Genomic DNA, 18,441 nt, shown 5'->3' on the forward strand with positions numbered 1-18,441 from the left:
ACCTGTCTCCATGTGTTCATCTCTAAAGACCAGCTGCCTGTCACCTGACTGGTTTTATAACCTCTCCTCTAAGCATGGCCCCACCCCAGGCCCTATTAGGGAACCCCAAATTAACCTGTGCACTGCAAGCCAGCAGTGCTGATCAACCATTGTGTGTTAGCCTCTGTGTGTACTTGCTGTGTTTCCTACATCTGATTCCTGTTACCGACTTTGGCCTGTTCTTGACTCTCCCTGTCTGCTTGTTACCCTGACCTTTGGCGTGTTATGTTTATCCTTGTCTGCTAGTCGCCCTGACCTTTGGCTTACCCCTTACTTCCCTGTCGTTCCAGCCTGCTGCCTCCTTCCTCTTCTCCTGCCATCTACGGTGAGCGTGAGCTGTGAGACCCTGGGGGCCGCGACCTGGAGCCAGACTGCAGCGCAGTCCATCCTCACCACTAGAGGCTCTGGTGAACACCCACTGGCTCTTAGACTCTATGGGGAATCTATGCTTTAGCTCCCACTGGGATCCATGTCAGTTATCCTGTAGACCTGCTTCCTGAACCTTCCAGGGTTCAATCCGCAGCAGTCAGTCCTAGGGTCCACTACCTTAGCGGTGCACTTCGGACTCCTACAGAGTGCATCTGTCACCTGGTCCCAGGTGACCTGACACTACTGCTCAAAGCAGGTAAGGACCCGTTAGATCCCGGCTCATACAGGCCCATTTCACTGCTACAGAGTGATGTAAAAATCTTAGCCAAGGTGCTGGCCATGAGAGTCAATAGGATCATCCGATCCATTGTCCACTCAGACCAGGCTGGGTTCATGCCACGAACGTCTACCACGACCAGTCTTAGACGACTATACTTGAACATACAGACCCCCACAGATTCGGCTGGCCACAGAGCACTGTTGTCTCTGGACGCTAATAAGGCATTTGACAGTGTTGGCTGGCGGTATCTGTGGGCTGTACTGGCCAAGTTTGGGTTTGGTCCTAGGTGTATTAGGTGGGTAAGGCTATTATATGATACACCACAGGCTACCATACGTATGTCAGACAGGATGTCTCATGCCTTTGCATTGGGCAGGGGAACGAGACAGGGATGTCCTCTATCACCCCTGCTCTTTGCTCTGGCCATAGAGCCACTTGCGGCCCAGGTGTGGAATTGTCCAACGATTAAGGGCTTCCGGTATGGCGAAATGCATGAAAAAATCATGCAATATGCCGACGATATGCTCCTCTTTCTGGAGGATGCGAAGGATTCCCTGAGTCAGGTAATGTCCCTTATTACGGAGTTTGGCCATTTCTCGGGCCTTACTATCAACTGGACCAAATCAGCTTTAATGTTTATAGATGCGTCCCCCGCACTTGGCGTGGGGCTCGCCTGCCCGGTACCCGCAGTGTCCACCTTCAAATACTTAGGTATACATATCTCCCCTAAACTAACTTACTTTTGCAAACTGAATATATATCCCCTGCTATCTCATTTTAGAGACAAAATAAACATATGGAACAAACTCAAAATGTCCCTAGCAGGAAAGACAAATCTCATCAAGATGATTCTGATGCCGCAGCTCCTATATATGCTACATAACACGCCGGTAGTCATTACACTGAAGGTATTTAGAGTGGTCAACTCCTTATTTAGGCTGTTACTATGGCACACCAAGCCCACTAAAATTAAGCTAGAGCAACTACAATACCTGAAGGAGGGAGGGGGTCTTGGCTTTCCCAACCCTTGAATATATTATCTGGCCGCACAGCTACAGCACCTGATAGGGGCCATGGCCTCCTCGCCGACGGTCTCATTAGCCAAACTTATGCTGATTGGCATGGGGGTGGAATCCATACCTGAGGGACTAGAAACCCAACATTTTCAAAGGCCCAATAAACAAATGTCCACGTATACACTCCTTCAGAAGGTGTGGAACAAGACTAAACAACTACAAAACGTGACAGGGTTTACAGCTTACAGCCCGGTATGGGGAAATAAATCATATACAGAACTAGCCAAAATCCAACAGGGACCCAGGTGGCGTCATGTGGGCATAACCCATCTGAGACAAATTTTTCAGAATGGGACCCTGCTCTCTTTCAATGAGTTACAATCCAAATATGCATTAGCTGCCAACATGCTATTTTATTATTTGCAATTGAAACACGCTGTCAGAGCACAGGGGAATGCTAAGGAATGGATTCAGTCCCCCACCCCTATTTCTCACATGATACAAGACGCGTTAGACACAAAGGGTATAATTTCACAATGTTATTATATGTTACTATCGTCATTCCTGGAGGGGCACCCTATGAAGGCAGTGACACAGTAGCAGTCAGACCTGGGCCCCATTGCAGGAGAGCTATGGGAGGAGGCTGTCAGAGGAACATTCCTTCCTGTCCTTCCTGCCGTGTCCTTGCGCGCATGCATGGCGGAATGGCGTTCCTGCGCACGAGCATTCGCGGTCCAGCGCTACGGCGCTCGCACATGCGCTCTACTGCACACCCGTCGTGATCCTTTGGGCGGCCTATAAAAGGCGCTCAGATGATCAGACAAATTGCTGGTTTGTCTCAGCTCCCTGTGTAACTTGATCCTGTCTCCTGTACCTGTGCCTGATTCTCCCGTTGTGACCCGGATTGCTATTGGACTTCTCTACTCTTCTCCTGGACCTGACCTCGGCTTGTTAAATCGGATTTCCACCTGTCTCCCGTGTTTGACCCCCGGCCTGTTACTTGGACTGTCTCCTGTCTCCTTGCCTGACCCCCTGCCTGTACCTAGACTTACCCGTGTCTTCTAGACACCATCCTTCAGCCTGCAGCTTAAAACTACTGACCCTGGTGTTTGATCCTTAGCCTGGTTCTGGACTTTCTATTATTTGTTTCAGCCTGTACTCCTGTTTACCAGTCTCTGCACAGCGGCTCTTCTCTACAAGGACCTTCACGCAAGTCACCAATGGTCCATTGGGGTAGCCTGTGCCTCTTTGTGCCATTCACTCCCTGCACCACCTCCAGGGGGCGGACTGCGCTTAGTTGCAAGGGTGAACCGCTCTCGGCATCTTCGCCTTGGTGAGTACTTCCCTGACAGTACAAACCAGCCATGTCAGAGGCCAACAGAGCATGTTCCCCATTGGAAATCCTGTGTCAGCAAGTCTCGGCACTCACCGATGCAGTCCAAAAGTTGCAAGATGGCTATGCCCAAATTGACAGTCACCTTCAACAACTCTCCGGGGCACCTCCATCAGCAGCTGCAGCCTCTGTACCTCCCAGTGGGGCCTCCTCCCCTCAGATATCAACCAACCCTACAGTGATCATGGCCTCCCCGGAGCCCAGGGTTCCCATACCAGAGCGATTCTCTGGCAATCGCAAGAAATTCAGAGCTTTTAAAAATGCCTGTTCTCTGTATTTAGCTCTGCAACTTAGGACTTTTTTTTCCGAAGTAGTAAAGGTCGGCTTCATCAACTCTCTCCTGGCCGATGAACCCCAAGCTTGGGCCCATAGCCTAATGGAACAGAGGAGCCCCATGCTGAATTCAGTGGATACCTTTTTTGAAGGTATGGCACAATTATATGATGACCCCCAATGCACGGCCACGGCCGAAGCTACGTTGCATAACTTATGCCAAGGGTGAAGGCCGGTAGAGGACTGTATTGTTGAGTTCCGGAAATGGTCGGCTGATACCGGCTGGAATGAACCTGCCCTCAAGTACCTGTTCTGTTAGGGGCTGTCTGAAGCTCTGAAAGATGAGCTGGCCAGGATAGAGACCCCCGATTCTCTTGAAAACCTAATCCAAGTAACTACCAAACTGGATCGACGCATGCATGAGCGGCGTTCAGAGCGCTTCCAGGTTCCTCGTCCTAGTTGGATGCTTCCTAAGCCGACTCCCATCCATCCATCCTACTCGGCCCCTCCAGTCTCCACCACTACTGCGGTTGAGCCGATGCAATTAGGGCCGGTTCACGCTCCTCTTACCCCAGAGGAAAGAATACATAGGCGTCAGATCAATCTGTGCCTTTACTGTGGGGGTTCAGGACACTTCCTCCGATCCTGCCCTGTGAGACCTAGTAAGTCCTACCCTCAATCTGCCATTAACTATCAAGTCTCCGGCTTTTCACAGACTTATGTTACTCTCTTTGTCTCCTTACAGCTACCTGAAAAGGAAACTCGCCTATCAGCCATAGTTGATTACGGAGCATGTAGTTGCTTCTTGGATACTTCACTAGCTGCAAGTTTACGCATCCCTCTGATAACTAAAGGTCAAAGCCCCCAGGTACACCTAGCTGATGGGTCTCTTCCACGCTCTGGACTTATTACTCAGGAAACCAGACCCATCCTTACCATCACGGACTCCGGCCAACAGGAGTTCCTACGCTTCAACATTATCTCTTCTCCTATGTTCCCTATCATCTTGGGACTCCCCTGGCTGCAAGCTCATGAACCTCGAATTGATTGGAACAAGAAAGAAGTCCTCTTCTCATCTCAATACTGTTCCCAACACTGCCTCCTTCCAGCTCCAGCCTCTTGCTCAACCATTGCATTAATATCTGATAGTCTTCAACATGTACCCTCAGTTTACCTGGAATTTAAGGACGTTTTTGACAAACAACAGGCTGACCGCTTACCACCTCATCGCTCTTATGACTGCCCTATAGACCTTTTGCCCGTCTCTGAAATCCCTTTTGGCCGCATCTTTCCCTTGTCCGAAACAGAACTAAAGGCCCTCAAGTCATACATTGACGAAAATCTTGAGAAAGGTTTCATCCGTCCCTCCTCATCACCGGCTGGAGCCGGTATTTTCTTCGTAGAGAAAAAGGATGTCTCTCTCAGACCCTGCATTGATTACAGGGAATTGAATAAAATCACCATTAAAAACTGGTACCCGCTTCCTCTCATCCCGGAACGATTTCAACACTTCCGATCCGCCTGAATCTTTTCCAAGCTAGATCTTCGCGGTGCCTACAATCTTATCCGAATCCGAGCGGGCGATGAGTGGAAAACCGCGTTCAGATCCAGGTTTGGGCATTACGAGTACCTGGTAATGCCGTTTGGGCTCTGCAACGCCCCAGCCACTTTTCAACATTTAGTAAACGACATCTTCCGTGAATACCTTGACAAGTTTCTAGTTGTTTACCTAGATGACATCCTCATTTTTTCTGCCACCATGGAACTTCATCGGGTACACGTCAAACTGGTCCTTTCAATCCTCAGGTGACACAAATTATACCTTAAAATGGAAAAATGCGAATTCAAAAAGACAACTGTGCAGTTCTTGGGGTTCATTATCTCCACCAACGGTGTCGCAATGGACCCACAGAAAGTCAAGGCAATTCAGGAGTGGCCGGCTCCTGTGGATAAAAGAGGAGTACAACGATTCTTAGGATTTTCAAATTTTTACCGGAGGTTTATCGCTGGCTTCTCAGCTATTGTAGCTCCCATCACCCAACTTACACGCCAGCATAATCGTTTTCAGTGGTCCGCAGAAGCCCAGGAAGTTAAAGGCACTATTCTTGTCTGCACCAGTCTTACTACATCCAGATCCAGCCTTACCTTTCATACTAGAAGTTGATGCTTCGGAAACTGCTACTGGGGCGATCCTCTCTCAGAGACAGGGTCCCAAGGCCCTCCTGCACCCCGTAGCTTTCGCATCCCGGAAATTAAGTTCACCTGAGAAGAATTATGACGTAGGTGATAGGGAGTTATTGGCCATCAAGTTTGCCTTGGAGGAGTGGAGATATCTACTTGAAGGGGAATCTCACCCTGTCATGATCTTCATCGATCATAAAAATCTGGAATATCTTAGGACAGCAAAACATCTAAAACCCAGGCAAGCCCGATGGGCCCTCTTCTTTTCCAGATTCAATTTTCATATTTCTTATAGACCTGGTTCTAAAAATGGAAAAGCGGATGCACTCTCCCGGATGTTCCATGAAACTTCTCAGGTAACTGAACCCAGTACCATCTTGTCTCCGCAAAATTTCCTTCTGGTCACTCAGGTGGACCTAATAACCGCAATTAAATCAGCATCCAGTCAATATTCTGAACCTGACATGTCTTCCTTGGAGAAACACAATGACCTATTCTGGTCCCTCGAAAAATTTTTTGTTCCACTAGAATCAAGACTCCTAACTTTAAAGACTTTCCATGACAACAAGTTGGCAGGCCACTTTGGGTCACAAAAGACCATGGAACTGATCTCACGTTCTTTTTGGTGGCTGGGCTGGAGACAGGACTGTAAGAATTACGTTTCCTCCTGCATCCCATGCCAACGAAGTAAGGGTCCGAATACAAAATCTTGGGGTCTACTAAAACCTTTATCCATTCCTGAACGGCCATGGGCAGAAATCTCCATGGATTTTATTGTGGACCTACCTCCCGCGGGGGGTTCACTACCATCCTTGTCATCATTGATCGGCTTTCCAAAATGGTACATTTCCTGCCCATGGTGGGTACTCCTTCTGCCTCTGCTACAGCTAATGTGTTCTTCAAGGAAATCATCAGGCTTCATGGTACACCTGTGAGCATCACCTCAGATAGAGGTGTCCAATTTACTTCCAAGTTTCGGAGAGAGTTATGTAAATCCTTGGAAATAAACATCTGTTTCTCCTCCGCTTGTCACCCCCAGAGCAACGGCCAGACGGAGAGAATGAACCAAACCCTGGAACAATATCTCCGCTGTTTCTGTTCTGACTCCCAAGACGATTGGTCCACTCTCCTGCCGTATGCTGAATTCGCATATAATAACTCCATCCATTCCGCCACCAACCAAACACCTTTTTGGTCTAACTTTGGTTTTCACCCCTCTTTCCTTCCAGTTTCCATTCCGGAGTTTTCTGTCCCTGCTGTACAGGACCGGATAGCTTCCATCCAGCTGAATTTACGGAAGATCCAAGAGGCTATGCAAAGAACCCTGGAAGATTACCAAAAACACTATAATAAGGGAAGGAAGGAGAATCCAACCTTTAAGGTAGGTGAAGAAGTTTAGTTATCCGCCATCAATCTCAGACTGCCAATTCCCTCACGGAAATTAGGGCCAAAGTTCATAGGACCCTTCAAAATCAAGAGGGTAATCAATCCTGTGGCCTTTGAACTAGCCCTACCTAACTCCTACAAAGTGCATCCAGTTTTTCATGCGTCTGTTGTTCCCAGCCCTTTTTCTGAAAGGGAGGAACCACCGCCTCCACCAGTCATGATAGACGTAGAAAGTGAATTTGAGGTGGAAAAAATTCTAAGTTGCAGGAAAAAGGGTAGACAGCTCCAATACCTAATTAAATGGAAGGGGTACCCCCCTGAAGATAATTCCTGGGAACCATCCGGAAACCTACATGCCCCACGTTTGATCCAGGCATTTCACCGAGAACACCCGGAATTGATGTCTACTTTGGGTGTCCAGAGGCCACCCCTCGGGGGGGGCACTGTCAGAGGAACATTTGTTTCTGTCATTCCGGCCGTGTCCTTGCGTGCATGCGTGGCTGTCAGGGAAATAGGCTAGCAAACCAGCACAGGCAAGGTCGCGCTAACGCGCATCAACGCACACGGGTGTGCAATGTTTCTATTAGGCGGACGCCTGGCGCCACATTCAGACGAATGCACGTGCGTAGCAACGTCGCGATGGTACGAACGCACGAACGGAATGGTGTGCGTACGACGTGATACTGCGCCTTGTCTATTTAAACCTTCCACTGACAGTGCCACATTGCTGGATTATCGTCAGCTCTTCCTGTGTTCCTGTGATTGTGATTCCTGTGTCCTGACTTCCTGTGTACCGACCCGGCTTGTTATCGACTCCTCTGGACCTCCTGGCTTACCCACCGGCTTGCTTCTGACTTTCCCTGCCTGCTTCCTGCATCTGACCCCGGCTTGGCTAAACGGACTCCGCATTCCTCTGTCTCCTGTACCCAGACTTGTTGCTTGATTCCTGGACTGCTTACTGTGTTTGACCCTCTGGCCTGGCTTCGGATTTTCCTATTGGACTTCCATTGGTCCCCTCCTTGGACCCTAAGCACGTTGCCTCTACGGACTTTCTCTATTAAGCCACCAACACCGGCTCCTACTTCCAGGCAACCCGTGCTTCTGTGAGCACCACATCCCTGTGCCATCTTCAGGGTTGTGCTGCACTTGGCCGCAAGGGGAGCCCTCTCAGCACTTCGGTCTCCTACCAAGGTCCTGACAGTGGCGTTCTGGCGTTCCGGCGCACGCGCATTCACAGTCCAGCGCTACGGCGCTCGCACATGCGCACTAGCGCACACCCAGCATGATCCTTTGGGCGGCCTATAAAAGACGCTCAGATGATCAGACAAATTGCTGGTTTGTCTCGGCTCCCTGTGTAACTTGATCCTGTCTCCTGTACCTGTGCCTGATTACCCGTTGTGACCTGGATTGCTATTGGACTCCTCTACTCTTTTCCTGGACCTGACCCCGGCTTGTTAAATCGGATTTCCACCTGTCTCCTGTGTTTGACCCCCAGCCTGTTACTTGGACTGTCTCCTGTCTCCTTGCCTGACCCCCTGCCTGTACCTGGACTTACCCGTGTCTTCTAGACACCATCCTTCAGCCTGCAGCTTAAAACTACTGACCCTGGTGTTTGATCCTCAGCCTGGTTCTGGACTTTCTACTATTTGTTTCAGCCTGTACTCCTGTTTACCAGTCTCTGCACAGCGGCTCTTCTCTACAAGGACCTTCATGCAAGTCACCAACGGTCCATTGGGGTAACCTGTGCCTCTTTGTGCCATTCACTCCCTGTACCACCTGCAGGGGGCAGACTGCGCTTAGTTGCAAGGGTGAACCACTCTCGGCATCTCGGCCTCGGTGAGTACTTCCCTGACAGAAGCCTTGCAGGCAGTTAACGCATGTTCATTGAATGTGGCACAGAGGGTTTCCCAGCTGTATATACTACTGAGAGCGCATTATACACCTGTGAAGCTTTACAAAATGGGCAGAGCACCCAATCCGCTATGTGACCGGTGCAGAACGGCACCTGGGGAATTAGTTCACCTCCTCTGGCGTTGCCCAAAACTCCATAGATATTGGACAGAGGTGCTGGCTACACTGAAGCAAGTGTTCCAGACAAACATCCCAGCGAGGTGGAGGGCAGAGGGTAGCAATATGGTGCAGAGTGAGATCAACTTAATAGTCGATGCTGAAAGGAAACACGATTAGATGATATATTTATGTATTGATGAATGGAACAATAGACTGTGTGTTGAATAATCCACTATTTGGACAAAGTGTACTGTGTTTCATATTTGACTGTACTGCTTGTTTGTCCCCCGCACAACAATAAAAACCTTTTGATTAAAAAAAAATTATCAAGCTATGTGCACAATATAACATTTTGTCTGTGCATTTTAAAGTGAAAGTTTAAAGGTCTGTTTGTTTTGAGAAGGAATCACAGTGCTAAAGTCAACACCTAGTTATTTACATAAGTCAGTAGAGCTACGGGAAGCTAATTATTAAGTTACCAAGTCTAAATTTACCAAGTTATCATTCAAGTATTGAAATATGGTATTTTGTAATAAGAGCTTGTGTAGAAATGTTGTTATCATCTGTATCATCATATATCTTTGATATTTGAAAGTATATCAATGTTTGTATCATCACCAAATATATCTGTTATTTTACACTGAATTTTTCGTTAATAAATATATATTTTGAGTATATTATTGTTATCACTTGTCTTCAAAATAGCATGGATAAACAAACTTGAATTACTTGATTGTATTTGTGGAAAAATGTAAAAATCTCCTGAAACATAGATGTTTGCATAATTCCATAAATATAATATTATTTTAATATTTCAGTATAAACATTCTGACAAAACATTAAAACGTCTATACCAAACACAGCTAATGCCCCGTACACACGATTGGAAATTCCACCAGCAAAAGTCCGATGTCAGCAAAAGATTGAGAGCAGATTCTCTATTTTTCCGTTGGAAAAAGTTCCTATCGGAAATTCCGTTCGTCTGTATGCAATTCCGATGCACAAAAAAACACGCATGCTCAGAATCATCGCTTCGTATGGAACTTTCCTTTTCTAGTGCCGTCGTACGTGTTGTACGTCACCGCTTTCTTGACGGTCGAAAGTTCCGACAACTTTTGTGTGACCGTGTGTATGCAAGCCAAGCTTGAGCGTAATTCCATCGGAAAAACCATCCAAGGTTTTTCTGACGAAAATTCCAATCGTGTGTACAGGGCATAACACTTCTTATATAAGTACCACTTTATATTTTATTAGTCCAATAAATGCTGCCAGTTCTAATAATGGAGAAGATGATGTAAAATGAAGGGAAGAAATATTTTCAAGTTTCTCTAGCCTAGAAAAGATGCATAACTGAACCTGTTCTTTCAGCTGAGATTTTGACAGTCAATATGTCAGAATATGTCAGTGATGTCTCATACAGACAGCACATAGCAGTTATAGCTGGAAAATACAGAGGAGGCAAAATTTGGATGTGTGTGTGCTCTTTATTATGCAGCTAGAGTGTGAATGTGATATGCATACTTTAACAGATATTAGTTACATTCTTATACAGACACAGCTGTAGTTTATCTCTCCATCTATCATTTAATCTATTAATTTATCTGTTCTTCTATTGATCTAAATCGTTTTTATTTAGAACTCCATACATAAACTGAAATAGCATGGCACAAATGTTTACTGAACAAAACATCATGTTTTAAAGCTGCAATGCATGACATTTGGTTAATTTTACAAAACTTCTGATCACCAAACTCAATATATTTTTCTGGTATTAAACCTATTTCTCAAACCATTCCTGAAAAAATCCTATTTTTAGTTTCTCTTGACAGTACACATCCATTCTCTGACCAAACCATATCAGTTTTTTTTGGTTTGGCCAGTGATAATAGTTTTCCCGAGTGTCCATAAAAATACTTGCCACCTTCCTGATTTTTTTATCACACTTAAATGATTCAGATCATCAAACCCATTTTAATATTACACAAAGATAACCCAAGTAAATACAAAATACAGTTTTTAAATGATGATTTAATTTATTAAGGGAAAAAAGCTGTCTAAACCTGCCTGGCTATGTGAAAAAGCAATTGCTCCCTAAACCATAAACTGGTTGTGCCACCCTTGGCGGCAACAACTGCAATCAAGTGTTTAATTTTAACTGGCAATGAGTCTTTCACATCGCTGTGGAGGAATTTTGGCCCATTTTTCTTTGCAGAATTATTTTAATTCATCCACATTGGAGGGTATTCGAGCATGAACAGCCTGTTTAAGGTTATGCCACAACATCTCAATTGGGTTTCAGTCCGAACTTTGACTAGGCCACTCCAAAACCTTCATCTTGGGGTTTTTTTTTGAGCCAGAGGTGGACTTGCTGGTGTGTTTTGGATTATTGTCCTGCTGCATAACACAAGTGCACTTGAGCTTGAGGTCATGATCTCCTTTGGGATTTTCTGGTAGAGCTGAGAATTCATGGTTCCATCAATTATGGCAAATCATCCAGGTCCTGAAGCTGCGGAGCAGCCCCAAACCAACACACTACCACCACCATGTTTGACTGTTGGTATGATGTACTTTTTATGAAATGCTGTGTGAGTTTTATGCCAGATGTAACGTTACGCACACCTTCCAAAAAGTTAAACTTTTATCTCATCAGCCCACAGAATATTTGCCCAAAAATCTTAGATAATCAAGATGTATTCTGGCAAATGTGAGACAAGCCTTTGTGTTCTTTTTGGTCAGAAGTGACTTTCGCCTTGGAACTCTCTCATCAATGTCATTTTTGCCCAGTCTCTTTCTTATTGTTGAATTATGAACACTGACCTCAAAGTGGATGTAAACCCACTGTCATCGTTTCTAAATTACTTTCATAGTGCTGATCTATAAGGATATACATGCCTCCTGCATGTATTCTTACTTGTCAAATATCTCCCCTTTAGACGTTTGGAGCCCTGCAATACTCTGGATTCTGTGGGCAGGTCTGTTGTCCAGGGCTCGGTGGGTGGAGTTGTGAGGTCAGTAGACTCCCTGCCCACCTCTACACTCCCCTTGGCCAGGCATCAATTTTTCTTACACTGAACTTCTGCTGGTCCCATGGATTATGCCCCATGATCACTAACACCCAGTCAAAACCCAGGGAAGTCACCACATGACTTCAGCATGCTCAATCATGCCAAGGTGTGGAGCAGCCTGATTGCCTGCTTCGGCGTACGGACCTCATTTCTCCCTCTCCTATAAGCTTATGGTCACTTCAATGACCATAAGCTAAAATCAGACTTGTTCAGCAGACTCTGCTGAACAATTCTATAACTCTGATCAGCAGATTACAACACACTGATCAGAGTTATTAACCCTAAATGTCCCCTGCCACTCCACCCCCGCCTCTGCCTTTCATCTCAAACTGCCCCCCCCATTTACTATCTCTTTCGACCCCCTTCTTTCCCCCAGCACTGATCCCCCCTCCACCCAATCTGACCCCTCCGCAAACCGGATCCCCCACAACCACCATTATTAGCCGGCATCCCTCCTCTGCCGCTCCCGCCGGCTTCAGGTGCTGCATTGGGTTGGGGGGGACCCAGATGTGTCCCCCTGCCAGTCAGATCACCCCCAAACTGCCCCCGTACCCCAATCCATGGCTGCTCTAAATGGCATCTCCCCTTCCCCTCCAGCTGCATGTATCTTCTCCCTGCACAGATTGGGTGGGGGTGAAGTTGGGGCTTGGGGGTCTTGATAAACATGTGTTTACCAACCCCCTCCTATACAATGAAAATAGGCATTGATCGTTGCTATATCCACTGACAGCTGATCATTGTAACCGCAAGTGTGTTACAATGTATCAGACTGTCATTTTATGAACGAATGGAATCTCTATACAGATTCCAATCATTCATGTAAAGTGCTACAGAGAAAGGGACTATCTTCAGTCCCATTCTCTGTCTCAGAAATAGAGATTCAGGGGTCTGTTTAGACCTCTGATATCTCACAAAAGACCCCCCACCAAAAAAAATAAGAATAATATTAAAAAAAGTAAAAAATAATAGAATAGAAATTTTATTTTTAAAAACACAAACATAGTAAGACTCCCCAGGTCCACGCGCACTCACCCCTCCACGGTGATGCCCCTCCTGCACTCACCCCTCCACGGTGACGCCCCCCCCGCACTCACCCCTCCACGGCGACGTCCTCCCCCACTGCACTCACCCCTCCATGGCTTCCTCAGCTTCTCCTCCCGGCCAACCCGACTTGTCCTGATTGGCCAGCAGAGAAGTCGGAAGACAATATTCATTCGTTTTTGTCACAAGTGGGTGAGTTCGGGGTGCAATGCTCTGCGTCCTGAGCCCAACCTTTTTCAAGCCAATTAGAGCCTCAGGCTCTAATCATGTGGCTTGAAAAAAATACTCATGAAAACATATGAGTCCGGCACTCTGCAGGGGGGGCCGCCCCAGCGCCCCTAATGGACCGGTCACTCCTGGTAAGACCCCTTTCACATGGAGTGGACTCTGTCAAGCAGATTTGCCTGCTCAGCGGGGGATCTGTCTGCTGATCCCCGCTGAGCAGGCGGATGACAGGTCCGCGTCCGCTCCACTGATGCAGAGGGGACACAGACACAGCTCGCTATTCCCTATGGGGCGGTCGGATGGAAACGGACCGCCTGTCCAGTTCCATCGGATACCATCCGATCTGCTAGATGGATGGGAAATGGGATCCCCATCCCTCTGTTTTTAGCGGACTGGACTTGATCGGATGCAGGCGGGTGTAAACAGACACATGTCCATTTACATTAGGATCTCCATACAGAACAATGGGTGGGAGGATTGGGCCCGCTTGAAAAACAGACAGGCAGACCTGATTGGTGTGCTTGTGTGAAAGGAGCCTAAGGCCTTGTTCACACAGGGCATACACAGCATACTTTGCAGGGATGCACAGGTGTTCTGTGCATCTCTGTGCAGGCATGGCCATTGATGTCATTTGGGATGTATCAACTGCACGAACAGAGCCGTTGCTCCCAATTTTACATTCATGTAGGTCCGCATGCATGTCTCTAAGCTCTGTCTGCCCTGTCTGCATTCGGGGTCATGTACTCACACCCACACGGATGTCAGATTGGAAACAGCAGCTATGCCTGTGCAGCCGTTGCATCCCAATTGACATAAATGGGACTGCCTGTATGGGAATGCATGGAACACCTGTGCATCCCTGTGCGGGTAAACATGGCCCTCCATGGGCGTACACTTTAGTATACCACATGTGAACAATGCTTATCCCCTACTCTTGCTATCTTCAGGTGATCCCTGAAAACTCATCTCTTCAGGAAAGCCTATCACGTCTCCAACTAATCTTTTACCACTTCTATCAGCTCATTCCCCACAGTTACAACCTTTTGTACCACCTGCCCCACCCTATTAGATTGTAAGCTCTTCTGAGCAGGGCCCTCTTAATCCTCTTGCATTTCATTGTATTATAACTGTATTGTCTCCTTTTTATATTGTAAAGCGCTGCGTAAACTGCTAGTGCTATATAAATCCTGTATAATAATAATAATAATACTTTAGTAGCAATTTAGCAGGAATTTTGTAAGTTATGTTGCGTTTATGTGCACTATTAATGATTTTAGTGTATTTTTAGCGAAATTGTTTTGGTAAACATTTGCGCAAATATCCTGCTGCCTTAAAAATCAGTTGCACCCTCTTTTTATTCTACTGGCTATGTGCTTTCAGAAAATGTATGGTTTGGGGGGTCTTTTACAAATTCTGAAAGCTGTAATGGGGCGTACACACGGTCGGACTTTTCGTCTACAAAAGTCCAACGGACGCCGACGGACTAAAGCTGGCTGGTAATCCGATCGTGTGTGGGCTTCTCCGGACTTTCAGCAGACTTTTTCAGCCTCAAATCCGACGGACTTTAGATTTGAAACATGCTTCAGATTCAATCCTATAAATAACATTTATACCATGCTATAATACAACGACTGTTCATTAATTTCAACGTTTGCTACTTGTGTCATTAACGATATGGGGAGGAGAGAGTATTGGAAAGAAGAGAGAGAGAGAGGAGAAGAGGAGAGGAAGGAGGGTAGAGGAAAGGTAAGGGTAGGGGGTTCAGGTCAGGTTGGCAGGCCCTGGGGCAACACAATGGGAGCTCTGGGTTGAATTTATTCAATCAGGAGGTTTTTAGCAGATTTTTCAAAGCATTGGAGGTGGCGTAATCAATCCATATTAGCCACATGGTTTGAAATTTATCATAAGTGTCATTATCTGTGGCAATCATCTCCTCCATTCGCATGATATCGTTGACAATGGAGACCCAAGAGGATAGTGGGGGGGTAGTGGTAGTTTTCCAGTAAAGTGGAATGAGTTGTCTAGCAGCAGAGAGGAAAAAACGAAGTAGGGATCGTTTCTGGGAGGGTATTGAACCCGGTAACATAGACAATAGCGCCGTTTCTGGTGTGGGCGTTGTGGGTTTATCATAGAGGCTACTGTATACGGCAAAAACCTGTGACCAGAATGGTTGGATGGCGTTGCAATTCCACCATATGTGGAGATAATTCCCCTCCGGATCTCCACATCTCCAACAGGTCGTGGCAGTAGAGGGAAAAATATTGTGTAACGATTGGGGGTCTCTGTACCATCGCGCCAGGAGCTTAAAATTCTTCTCTTGTATATGGCAAGAGATGGAGGACTTGTGTGTGAAGTGAAAAGACTTATGCCAGTCATCTGGAGAAAAATCCTTGCCTAGGTCTGAGGCCCATCTCCTCGTGTAAGGTGGCAGTTGTTCGTGGATCAGTGAGTGTAATAATTTGTAGGTGGTGGATAGTAGATGTCTGGGAGTTTCCGAGAGAGAGCACAGCCGCTCGTAGTCTGTTAGAGGTCTATGGGTGTGGGTAGAGGAGAACAGGTCAGAGCAAAAGGAGGAGATGCGAAAGGCTGTGAGCCAATTACCACTATCTCCCGGGAGAATCGGTGCGCCTGTGCTGGGGTGTATGAATGAGTTGGCTGTTGGCCAGGTGTCCCGTGAGTATGGGCCCACTAGATTAGAGCCCATGCCCTGGGGAAGGTCTGGATGATCAAAGAGCGAGGTAAGTGGTGAGGGGTCAGTAGATAGTATTGGTAATAATCCTTTTCTGTACCACAGGTGTAATGCTGCAGTTGTTAACGGTGAGCAGTTAGTTAGGGTGGAGAGTCCTCGACCATATCCCCAGAGCAGAGCTCGGAGGTCAGAAGTGGAGAGGTCTTGTTCTATGGCAGTGGATGCCCCGGGGAACGGGCGAGGGAACCACTCTAGAATCCGAGATAGGACTGCAGCCCTGTGGTACATTTCGAAGTCTGGGAGGCCAACCCCACCCCGATTTTTTGGGTATGTCAGCAAGGCATGCCTGATACGAGACATCCCTTGCTGCCAGACAAAACGTATAGACATAGAACGCAGCGAGGCAAAGAAGCGCTGAGGGATAAGTATCGGAATCGTCTGGAAGACGTATAGAAGTTTAGGGAGGGTATCCATTTTTAAGGTATTAATACGGCCAAACCAGGGTAGTGGGGTCTGGTTCCATGTTTCTAATTCTTTCCGGATTCGGGATAGGAGTGGGGGGTAATTGAGATTGTAAAGGTCAGCTAGGTTGGATGGGATGGTGACTCCAAGGTAAGAGATACCCTTTGTGCCCCACTGGAATGGGAAATTGGTCCGCAGTTGTGTAAGGGTGGAGGGAGTTAGGGATATGTTAAGGGCTTCTGTCTTAGACATATTAAGCTTAAAATTACTTAGGTCCCCGAATCTACGGAACTCTTGCATTAAGGAGGGTAGTGAGGTATGGGGTTGTTGGATGTAGACAAGGAGGTCATCTGCATAAAGTGAGAGTTTTACTTCCGATGATGGCGTCGGTATTCCCATGATGTTACTGTTTTGCCTAATAGCCGTGGCCAAGTGCTCCATCACTAGAACAAAGAGCAAGGGAGACAGTGGGCAACCCTGCCTTGTCCCATTGGATATCACTAGTGGGGCAGATGTGGAACCATTGACCAGTACAGAGGCAGTGGGCTGGGAATAAAGCGCCATCACCTTGGATATAAATGAAGGGCCGAGTCCAATCTGTTTCAAAGAAAGGCGTAGAAATTGCCAGTTAACCCGGTCAAACGCCTTTTCGGCGTCAAAAGAGAGAATGCAGGCCTTTAGATTATGTTTGCGGATATAAGAGATTAGGTGTATCGTTTTTGTGGTATTGTCCCTGGCCTCCCTACCAGGGACAAAGCCCACTTGGTCTTTATGTATAATGGAGGGTAGAAGGGGTGAGAGGCGATTGGCCAGGATCTTGGCAAAAAGCTTAACGTCGACGTTTAGGAGGGAGATAGGTCTATAACTAGTGCATTGGGAAGGGTCCTTTCCGGGCTTAGGTATTACTGAGATAGTGGCGGACAGAAGGGATTTGGGGGGGGGATGAGCGTCATCTAGGTAGTTAAACGCCGCTGCGAGAAGTGGGGTTAGTGAATGGGCAAATAATTTGTAGAATCTGGGCGTGAAGCCGTCAGGTCCTGGGCATTTACCGGATTTTAATCCTTTAATCGCCAGAAGGAAGTCTGAAGATGTTAGGACTTCCTCCAGAGCCGTGGAAGTGGGGGGATCTATTCGTGGGAGGGCAGTCTCTAAGATATAATTTTCCATGTCTGGGAGTTGTGGGTTTGGTCGTGGGGATTGTTGAGGTTGGGTAGGGAGGTTATAGAGTTGAGAATAATAGTTTTGAAAAGCATCTGCTATGCCCTTAGGGGTCCTGATCTTTTGCTGATTTGTGTTGCAGATAAACGGTATGGGGTGCCGAGGGGGACGTGGGTGTAGGACTTTAGCAAGGTGCTGTCCGCATTTATTAGCTAGCATGTAGTGGCGGTTACGACCTTTGTCTCTGGCTATAAGGGTGTTTGCATCTAGAATGCGGAGTAAATCTCTGCGGGCGTTGGAGAGGTCCACAAAGGTATTATGCGAAAGGTCTTTCTTATGTGTGCTTTCAAGAGTGTGGATAGATGAGAGTAATTTGACTATGTCAGCCGATCTAGCCTTCTTTAATCGTGCGCCATGTTGGATGAAAATTCCCCGCAGCACACATTTCAGAGCCTCCCACTTGGTAAGGGGGTTGGTGTCATCTGAACGGTGGTCATGGATAAAGTTTTTAATTGCCTGTTGGGTATCTGTCACACAAAGGCTATCTTTTAGCAGGTTGTCATTTAAGCGCCAGGTAAAGGTTTTGTGTGCCTTGGGTGGGTGGGCTAAGCTTAAATGGGCAGGGGCATGATCAGACCATAGAATGTTACCTAGGGAAGCTTGTATAGGGATATCAAGTAGGGATTGTGATACTAGGAAATAGTCAATGCGACTATATGAGTTGTGGGCGACCGAGTAGCAGCTGTAATCTCTCTCGAATGGATGCTGGGTCCGCCAGACATCCACTAATTGGGCTGAATGTATAAGTGATTTGATATGTGTGAGAGTGGAGTGTGGTATAGCTGACTTACCCG

The sequence above is a fragment of the Aquarana catesbeiana genome, linkage group LG01 (genome assembly GCF_042186555.1).
Source record: "Aquarana catesbeiana isolate 2022-GZ linkage group LG01, ASM4218655v1, whole genome shotgun sequence".
In the NCBI taxonomy this organism is placed as follows: domain Eukaryota; kingdom Metazoa; phylum Chordata; class Amphibia; order Anura; family Ranidae; genus Aquarana; species Aquarana catesbeiana.